This window comes from Bidens hawaiensis, unplaced genomic scaffold, assembly GCF_021521415.1.
Source record: "Bidens hawaiensis isolate Kalapana, Puna unplaced genomic scaffold, B.hawaiensis_p1.1 tig00046688_1, whole genome shotgun sequence".
NCBI lineage: Eukaryota > Viridiplantae > Streptophyta > Magnoliopsida > Asterales > Asteraceae > Bidens > Bidens hawaiensis.
The window spans coordinates 81,598-92,351 of NW_027498326.1; the positions used below are offsets into that span (position 1 = coordinate 81,598).

Consider the following 10,754-nt stretch of genomic DNA (forward strand, 5'->3'; position numbering starts at 1 on the left):
GTTTCTCGACTTTGTCATAATGACAACATAAAAAAATAGCATGTTAGCCCATTCAATTTTGTGAATATTTTGTTTCATTTGAGCATAGTTAGGCATGACATGCTTCTCATACAACAATCCGATCACCAATGATCTGAAAAGTTAATGCCGACATAAATATTTCAAAACTGATAAAAGTTAGAAGCATGATTGGCTCGGGGGTGACATGTCGAAAGTGTTCGCAATCTTTTCTTATTTTTTAATAGTTGAGGAAAAAATAATCAATTTGCCAAATTCTAAACGTTTTGGTTATTTCCAAAAATGCCCTTGAAAATAATAATGAAACCCGAATCATATTTAAAAATTCTAACTTTCATTCGTTTGACATTTTCAAGTCAACACTTTGAACCCATAACAAATTTGACGATAAATCTATTTTCATTCTCAAAATTTTAAAAAAACTAATTTCCCATTTTTGACCCGTAACAAAATTTGACCTAAATGTAGTTAACTTGTACCAAACAATCTATTTACTAACTTTTGACTATAAAAAAAAAATTTAAATTCCACAAAAAACCCGAAACAATCCTTGATAAAAAAACTAAGAAATTAAATATGATAAACTTTGTTATGCCTGAGAGTGATTCGTATATATTATCCTTACATTTTAACACACATATATATATATATAGTTTACTAAATTAATCGTGAAAATAAATGAATAAATTTAAAACATATATTTATAATTTATAAATTTATATGACAATTTACAATAATAATAATAATAATAATAGTAGTAGATAATGGATAGATTTAAAAAAAATGAATCGACTTTTAAGCACGCGTTTATAATTTAATAATAAAAAAACTACATTGTAAAATGAAAACATATTCGAGTTTTGTTTTTCTTTACAATCTTCTACAATATACATAGTATAACATGTTAATGATAACATATGATATTATATTCTTTTAAATATTTTATAAATATGGTTTGTTGCTGTTTTTGGATTTCACCAAATATTTTGGAATATATAGTATAATAATATGTTTATATTTATTTTTATAAAAATATATAGATATAATATAAATGTAAAGTGAATTATTATTAATCTATTGCATATATTAGAGCCACTTAACATCTTAGTTTTGGAGGAAAAAATTATGAGAATTAACCAAAAGACGACAAGTGTACACAATTATTTTACTTCATTAGAATAGGTAGATAAGTAGATTAAGACAACAATTTTGTTGGATGCAATTTCAGACTTCAAGCCATATGTCAGTGAACTTGAGAGACCAATATTGACAACTATGTCATAGTTGATTATGTTTCCTTATTACAATATGTTCCCTAATCATGGTTGAAAAAGTCGCTACGCGGACCCTAGGCGACCGACTAGGGAGTTGGGTGTACTCGGACATGGTAAATATAAAGAAAATTAACTTTTAGATATTATATATATGTCAAATATAATAAGTATACTAATATTTATAACAAAATAAGTGAATATCAACATAAATAAAAGAAAAACATTTTTAAATACTAAATTATTCTAAAATGTGCTAATCATTAATTAAAAGAAGTGATATTATTATTTTAATATTATAGAAATTATGAATTATGTTTTATTTTTAAGTCAAAATCGGTCCAAGTTGATCGACTATATATGATTCTGGCTGAGGGTTGACCACATTTGATCGATTCCTAGTTATATGGCGAAGTTAAAGAAAGTCTCCTCGGCGCTATACCTTGTAGCGAGTACTCGTGGAGTACCCGGCCTTGGAGACCTACTTTTACAACATCGTTCCTAATTACATTGTAATTTAAAATAGGTAATGCCTTGACTATCAAGTTAGGGCTATTATATATAAACCGATATATGACTAGACATTAAAGAACAAATGTGCGATACAACTGAGTTAGAGTTTATATAGAAGAAAACATGATATGTAACCGAGTTAGGGTTTGAGAGTTGTAATAAGTTTTCTGAGTTATATTTTCTGATTAATATAAACGAGGGTTATTTGTTTAGTTCGTGTTTGATTATCGATCGGAACTTGATATTTATTGTTAAAAAATACTAGATAGATAACTTTTAAGCATTCTACATTTACATATTTGTTTATTGTATAACCATAATTATGAAAAAGACATTCACTATCTACCTTTTTTGGGATAAGTACGGGTAGGGTATGAATTTGTTATACAACACGAACATAATATGAGATTCATTTGTTTGTGTTCGTGAGATTCATATGTTTGTGTTCGAGTTTAGGACTGTTTTGTGTTAAATTCGTGAACACTTTTAGCTAAACATTCATGTATGAGTCAACACAATAGGTTTAATGGGCTAGATCCGTTCAACCCAATTGTTATTTTAAATCATATTATAAAAATGTGGTTTACATCATATGCTATTTTTTTTAGGTACTTTATGTCAAACTTAAAAAAATAGCATAACAATTGATATAATACTTTTTGTAACTAAAATGTAATTTGATTTATACACGTTTGTATTATCCTATATATAATACTATATATAATTGGAAACCGAGATGCTACAGTAGTAGTTTTCTTTGTGTATATTTAGTCTAGCTGAATGTATATGTTCACATATTAGGTCCCTACAGTTTGTTGTCTTATCGGTGTATACCAAGTGTATTATAACATTATTTTGGGCTTCTGCCATTTATAATATAGTTTTAGGTTTCGCATTTGAAATCCCAATATATTTTTATGTTTCGATTTCGCCGAGATTCCAACGAACAAACGAGAAAGAAAGGTTCTTATTATTGACAATATTTTTTATTTGGTTACGGTTGACTTATAGCTTGATCTCACAATTATCTCAAAACACTTACAATCAAATAACAATTCAATCGGTTATGATGTAACAACCTTACAACCACGGCGCAACGCGCCGTGAAAACATCTAGTTTATTTTATTATAAAACTATAATCTTATATAAATAATATGCAAAAAAGAATTTAAATAATTCCTGGTTAAACAAGTCGTGTTTTAGTCAAACCTATAAATATTCATGTCATGATTGGGTTCATCTCCCTAACACAACCACCAACCGTGTACACGACCCGTTCAACATAAAGAGAAGTGTACAAAAATCCAGTTTGGGTTTCCAAATCAGCTCATATACCAACCTGGTGCCACTTCTAACGCTATTTTGAGCCAAATCGTTCGCAACCCCCTCTCATCACCGAAAATGATCTGTAACCCGATTTGGTTCTCCTCAAACTTGTTCCAAGTCTTTGTAATTTTGTAAACCCAACTAGGTTTTGTGATAATCATTTTTACTCATTTATATACTAACAAAATATCTAATTACAATGAAGAGGTGGGTAAGCGAACAGCTGATTTCAAACCAATCCAAATCAATTTGTATAAGGTTTGAATATTTTCATTAAAATGCGTTTATGACCCAAATCAATTTCTCCTAAAACCGACTCTAACCAGGGTGATCTACATATAATATATACGATTTATATGACCCAAATGAATTTCCCATAAACATGTTGAAGAAGAGCTAGTCAAAGTTAAGTGTGTAGTCCACTCTCCTACGAAGCGAGTGAAGATATTAAAAAGAATAGATCCAAGTCCCACCAAAACATTTCCTACCAAACCAAAACTATGCAAAACGCCAAACCAACCTTCCTTGTTTCATCTCCTCCTTCATTCTATCTTCTTTCACTTATTATTATTATTATTATTCACACAGACACACTCACTCTCACTCAAGTCTAAAATCAAATGGAGTCTCATTCACCCAAAACCCACCACCACCCATCTCCACCACACACCCCCATCCCCAGACCCGACCCATACCCAACCACCTTCGTCCAAGCCGACACCACCTCCTTCAAAAAGGTCGTCCAAATGCTAACCGGATCCTCCAACCCGACCACAAACCCAATCCCACCAATCAAAAACCCCACCAAGAAACCATCCAAGTTATACGAACGCAGAAACAGCATGAAGAATAATTTCAAGATCAGCCCATTAACACCCGGGTTTACATCCGGAACGCCGGACATTCTCTCACCCGGGATTCTCAACTTTCCGGCGCTGGTAATAAGTCCGGTGACACCTCTCGTACCGGATCTTTTTATTGCCCGGTCACCCGGTGGCTTAGATGTCGCAGCTGAAGATAAGGCGATTGCGCAAAGGGGGTATTATTTGCACCCGTCGCCCGCGGGTACTCCCAATAGGGATTCGGAGCCCCGGCTCTTGCCGTTGTTCCCGGTGACGTCACCTAGGCTTTCAGGTTCTTCTTGAATTGAATTGGTAGTAATAGCTAATAATAATAATAATAATAATAATAATAATGAGTATTTGTTTGATTTTTAACGTAACGGTTATTATTTAGTTGAATTTTGTATATGAATTTGGTCAAATGGATTAAGGGGTAAGAATGATGAGATAGAAGAACAAAGGTGGAAATTGACCAACCATGAACATGTACAAGTTTAATGCACAATGTACAACTTACAACTAATTGTTATTGTAGGATTGTTGTTTAGTCTCAACATAGGGTCACAAGCTGCTATCATGTAGTTATTAATTTAAAACAATGGTTAAAAGTGTACTTAATTTGACTAATTTCAATCTCGTTTCCATTGCATTACATAAATTGTATGAATTGCGACGACTCGTTTGCAATCCAAACATGATTGTGTAAGTTGATTTCATTCCATTGACGTATTTCAGTTGCTGACACGTTTACAATCCAAACATGATTATTTTAAAGAACTTCTTTCGATTGCGCCAACGGTCCAATGAAGGTTGGTATGGAAATCATAATGTAACGGGTAGATGTTTTCAACATATCTAAACATACTCACTTGCTTTTTGACTTGAAAACACATGAAGGAGATCGAAGCATAATGAATAAAGACATGAGAAAGTGAAATGGTAGGGGAAAGTGGGAGATTGTGATAATGAAAGACAAGAAAAGAAGTGGTGCAAGTCATGAGTGATTGAGATGGACCATGCGACTCATTTTTGTGAGATGGTGGTCCTTGTAAATTAAGATAACAAGTTACTTTTCTAATTTCATTGAAAATTTTATGAATTTAGGTATAAAATACACTCGCTTATATGCTTTTACGAGTGTATCAAGAGTTTACTAATTAATAATAACTTAAACAAATACGTAACACAACATCATATCACGTATTAGAGGTGCACATATCGGTTTTTTTAAAAAAACCGGTTCGGTTATTAACCGGACCGGTTTTTTTGGCCCGGAAAAAAACCGGTTCGGTTAATAACCGGACCGGTTAATAACCGGTTTTTGTATGTCAAAACCCTAACCGGTCTAACCGGTTAGGACCGGTTTAGAAACCGGTTAGAACCGGTTAATAAACCGGTTTTTTTATTAACCGGTTTTTTAATAACCGGTTTTTAGGTTAACCGGTTTTTTTTTTTTTTTTTTTTAAATAACCATTATTTTTTCACAGTATAAACAAACCGGTAACTACAAGGCAAACCGGTAACTACAAGGCAAAACGGACTGACCGAAGCCATTCTTTGCTTTCGTTGTTAGGGTTCTTTGCTTGGAAGATTAAAAACACATAACTTTCATTTATAGTTTTTACATTAAAAATACAAACATTAAATCGTTATCGCATATTCGTAACTCAAAAATACAAACATTAAAGAATGCTTAGACACGATTACATGAACAACTTGCTGTTTCTTACTCATTATTTGCCTCCATGTTTGCTGTTTCTTTAACTAATTTTCTTCGCTACCCGATCCCGAGCTATTCCTTAGATAATCGTCGTACGCGGCTTCTTCATCGGTCATTGGTTGAGTGTGTCCTTGATTGACCTCGTCTTCATACAAGCCCGCCTCATACTCCATTTCCCCCTCGAGTGAGCGTTGATGTTGTGCCCTATCTAAAGAGTCCAAGTAATCCTTGTAGCAAATCGACATCTCTATAGCTGGTGGAGTGAGTCGAGTCCTCCTAATCGATATAACCCTGCCAGAAACAGAAAAAGCAGACTCCGAAGCTACCGTGGAAGCTTGGACCGTTAGTAAATCTTTGGCCATGGCGGCGAGGATCGGAAACTCATCCTCCTTACCTCTCCACCAAGCCAGCAAATCAAGACTTCTAAATTCATCCGGAGTCATGTGTTTCACAAAGTTAGTACCACCATACCTTCCAAGTTCACTGCTTGGGGTGTTTACCATTTGACGTTTACCGGCGTCTTCCCAAATCATGTAGTACATCCCCATTTCAAGGTCGGTTTGGGATTGGGATTGGGCAACAGCTCTTAACAAGTCATGAATTTGGGAAGACGACCCGTATTTTGTAAGGTAAACATCATACATGTTTGACAAGGTGGTGTTGAAAGCATTCTTTAAAGTTTGGCTATAATAGGGGTTTTGATCGTCGTTTAACTCTAGCTCATCACAAATTTTTTCTATTAAAGCTTCAACACCACCAACATTGATGCAAGGGTTTAACGCAGCAGCACATGTCAAAACAGCGGGTAGTTCTTGAAAATATTTTCTAAATTTTTCTTTCATTTTTACACCCATATCAAAATAAGGTGCACCCCTACAATGAAGTTCACTCAACTTTGTGCACATGACAGCAATTTTTGGTAAAGCAATGGGGCTTGTTGGATAGTAAACCCCGGATAAACTAGTTGTGCAAGATTTAAAAATTTGAAGGACCTCCGTAACGATCTCAATCAATAACCAGTTTCTAGGATCGTATGGTGCACATTTACCCCTACTTGACAAAATTTGATGAAACGCAATTAATGATTCTTTTTGTTGGATGGCTTTCTCAAACATATCACAAGTCGAGTTCCATCTTGTTGGACAATCCCAATTTGGCCCCAACCATTGACAATTAGCTTCTACACAAAATTTTTTGTATCTTGAAAATGTTTTATTGTTGCTAAAAACATCTCGTAACATTCTTTTAAAATTGTTTCTTTGCGTTTCGATCACGTTTAACCCATCTTGCACGGCCAAGTTGATAGCTATGAGTAAATCTGTCTTGACATTACTTAGATATAATACAATAAGTCATTTTCTAATTCTATGATTTTTACATATCATCTAGTGGTCTATCGATATGATGCTTGGCCATCCAAAGAAACATATAGGGTGTATTGGCGAAGGATAGTTGGGACAGGGTGGTTCCGCCCTCCTCCATTTGTTTGCGCAGTAGTGTAAATTTACCCGTTTCCGTCCGACATTTTTTATATGTAGTGTAAATTTACCCGTCTTCAACCAAAAATTTGATCCCGGCCCCCTCCGTTTACGGTTTTATAATGTGTATTTTCATCCGCCCCTCTCAACATCTTCGTCCACTTCGCCACTGATAGGGTGGGTTACGGGAACTCACGAGAGAAACCTGACCCTGGCTGTGAATACCACCCCAGATCTTGGGGTTTTATTTTCACCGAAATACGAAGAATAATAGCCCCGTTTTCTGTCGGTTCTTTTTTTTGAACAACAGGATACCATTTGCTAATATCTTGCCACACCAACGAAGTGACAAAACACCCTGTGAAAAGATGATCACGTCTCTGCGTTGACCAGCAAAAACAAGCGTTTGGCCCATTTATAATGTTACGTTTAATCAATGCGTCCATGGTCGGTAAACGAGCCAGGTTCACTCTCTGACCGAACGTATTTAGTTTTAGGGGTAACCAATAATTTCAACTAGATGTGGCAATGGGAGTGATATGGGTTGGATTTGGGTGATGGGTCAGGATGGATATGGGGTCAGGATGAATTTTTAAAATAGAGGGATAGGATGGATATGGGTCAAGATGGGTAAAAGTAACACATCTTGACCCAAGTGAAGGTTGACATACAAAGGGTTTTAAAAACTCCTCAAAAAATATTCAAAAACATTATTAAAAAAATAATAACTTAAAATATAAATAAAAAATGCAAAATGTAAAATACTAAAATGTTCCCCTCATCATCATCGTTCATTAAAAAAAACATAAAAAAAACAAAACGTTTTGTATTGGTTCAGGTTTGAGTTTTTCGGGTTTTTTTCGATTCGGTTTTTTTTTTTTCATTTCGGTCGGTTTCGGTATCTGCTCGGTTTCAATGATTTCGGTTTCGATTTCTCGGTTTTTTCGGTTTCAGTGTTGTTTTGTTTTAGTCAATTTTTTCGGTTTCATTTCGCTTTTTTGTTTCGTTTCGATTCATTTGTTTTATTTTTGTCGGCTACGTTTCAGTTTTTGTTTCGTTTTGGTAAGCTTTTTGATTGCATTTCGCTTTTTTTTTGTTTCGTTTTGGTCAGTTTTTCGGTTTCATATCGGTTTTTTTATATCGTTTTGGTCGTTTTTCTATTTCGGTTCAGTTTTTTTGTTTCGTTTGGTCGGTTAGGTGTTTTTGATTCGTTTTGGTCCGGTTTTTAAATTGCATTTAGTTTTTTTATGTTTCGTTTTGGTCAATTTTTTAGTTTCAATTCGGTTTTTTTGTTTCGTTTCGGTCGTTTTTCTATTTCGGTTCAGTTTCGTTTCGTTTCGTTATTTTTGTTTCGCTTTGGTCGGTTCAGTGTTTTTGTTTTGTTTTGGTCAGCTTTTCAGTTGCATTTCGTTTTGGTCGTTTTTCTATTTCGTTTTTGTTTCGTTTTAGTCGGTTCGGGGTTTTTGTTTCGTTTTGATCGTTTATTGGGTTTCGGATGAGTTTTGTTTCGCACGTGATAGTTTGGTTATTTTAAATTAGATAAATTTTGGATAACTTGGATAATTTGTTTTGACCCATTTTAACCTATAAATGAAACTCACTTGTATATTTCCAACCCATTCTGACCCACTTGAAGAATTTTTATGATCCATCCTAACCCATTTACCTTTGAAAATTTATCCATCTTGACCAAAAACAATCTATTTGGGTTGAGTTTGCCACCCTTAATTTCAACTGTAATGATTTTCCTCCGGTGCATGCCCGACTTGATTAAGGAGTTTTTTTTAACGACGAACTAAGTAATGCCAGGTACTCCGTACGCGGCCTCATTGGCTAAAGGTAGTTCGAGCCGGCCACTAGTCTGGACGGACGGAGCCCCTAGCGGTCCACCTATTGAGAGATTCACCGGATAAAACCCGACCCCCCACGCCCGCCAAATGGCACGACAGCAAGGAGCCTGTAAAACCGAGTGAGATCAGGACTCGAACCCTGGCAAGCCAGGGTTATCCCTCATATTTCCCATATAAATTGGTGATAGTGAGATTTGAACCCCCTGCCTCTCAATTGTAAAGTGAGTGCTCTACCATTGCGCCACATCCAGTTTGTTTTCTGCCGGTTCTGTTTTGATGATTCGGCGCCTTGGGAAAAAAATGGGAAAACGTGAGAAGACACTATCGTGTTTTGGGAAAATTAGAAAAATCAGAAAAAGTGAAAAAAAATAATTTTGATATGGCGTTCGGGAAACAGGGGAAAAATGGGATTCCCCTCTGAGCGGGTGATGGGATCTTGCAAGTGTAAGACCACCCGTAGTGGCAACGTTGCCACCAACGTTGAGGACGAAAACGCGGGGGTACACCCCCCCCCTGCGTTATATGAAATTGATTTTTGGCTGTGTTGTATACAAAACGCGAAGGTTGGCACACAAATCAAAAAAATAGCCGTTGGGTGGGTGGGTCTTGTTGTTATGGTGGAGGTGGGTGAGTTACAGATCGGAGAAGAAGGAGAAAAATGGTGGTGGTGGTGGGGTGGTAACGGGATCGCCGGAAAAATGGTGGTGGTGACAGGCGAATTGAAGAAGACGAGAAGGAGTGGTGTATTATATATTTTTATTTTAATTTATAACCCACACCATTTTGTTATTGTAATTTTAAACCCATAATATATTTTTTATTGCAATTTTAACCCCACACCATTTGTAGGTAAATAAGTTTCAAAATCTCCATATTGGTAAACACTTTTTACCCAAACCCCTTTGGTAAAAAAAAATTGGTTTATGCTTATGTTTATGTTACTAATATAGTGTTTTAATTATATATTTAATTATTTAAATGAATTATTATTTAAAAAAAACAAATAAAATTAATAATGACTGGGCGCCACGTGGAGCATAACCCCTGGATGTGGAGAGTTATGACTACAGCCTGTTTTTGTACAAAACCAAAACTCTGACTGGGCGCCACGTGACGCATAACCTATGGATGTGGAACTTTATGACTACACATGGTCTAAGGTTAAGTTAATTTTAGGTTTATAATTTTGTTTTAAAAAATAATTAAAAAAACATATACGAGCTTGCTTTCATAATTACGAAAAGTATTAAATTGATGTAATTGATCTGTTTTGATTCAAGATACTAAATTTATAGTTTTGTGGATGTGATTTGAGGGAAGATAGGACATTTTAAGGATGGGTGGTGGGTCAATAGATTTGAAAACTTTCATGTGGTATGTTTGGGTCTTCCTTAACTTTGCCTATCATAAGTCTCTATCTTGATTAGTTGTTGATGTTCATATGGTTGGTTGGTACTCATTGTTTGACCATATATGTCAACATGCTAGTTTATGTTGATATTGACACTCTTATCATGTAATATGGATCTTTAATACATGACCTGTAATTTATAAAGCTATAGAAATAATTCAAAAGAAATTAATTATAATGATTTTATGTTAAATAAGGTCTCATACGATTATACAAGATACCCCTGATTTCACAACACACACTTTGTTTGTGTAGTAAAAAATCTTCATTTGTGACATATGTTTGCTGCCAAAGTTTGCGATGATATTGGTCTAACGGTATGCT

The 10,754-nt window shown here is 34.9% G+C and overlaps 1 pseudogene; it reads left to right on the forward strand.

The window, feature by feature from the left end:
- The first annotated feature begins 3,744 nt into the window (after window positions 1-3,744).
- LOC143596545 (VQ motif-containing protein 4 pseudogene) lies at window positions 3,745-4,274 on the forward strand (annotated as a pseudogene).
- The last annotated feature ends 6,480 nt before the right edge of the window (window positions 4,275-10,754 follow it).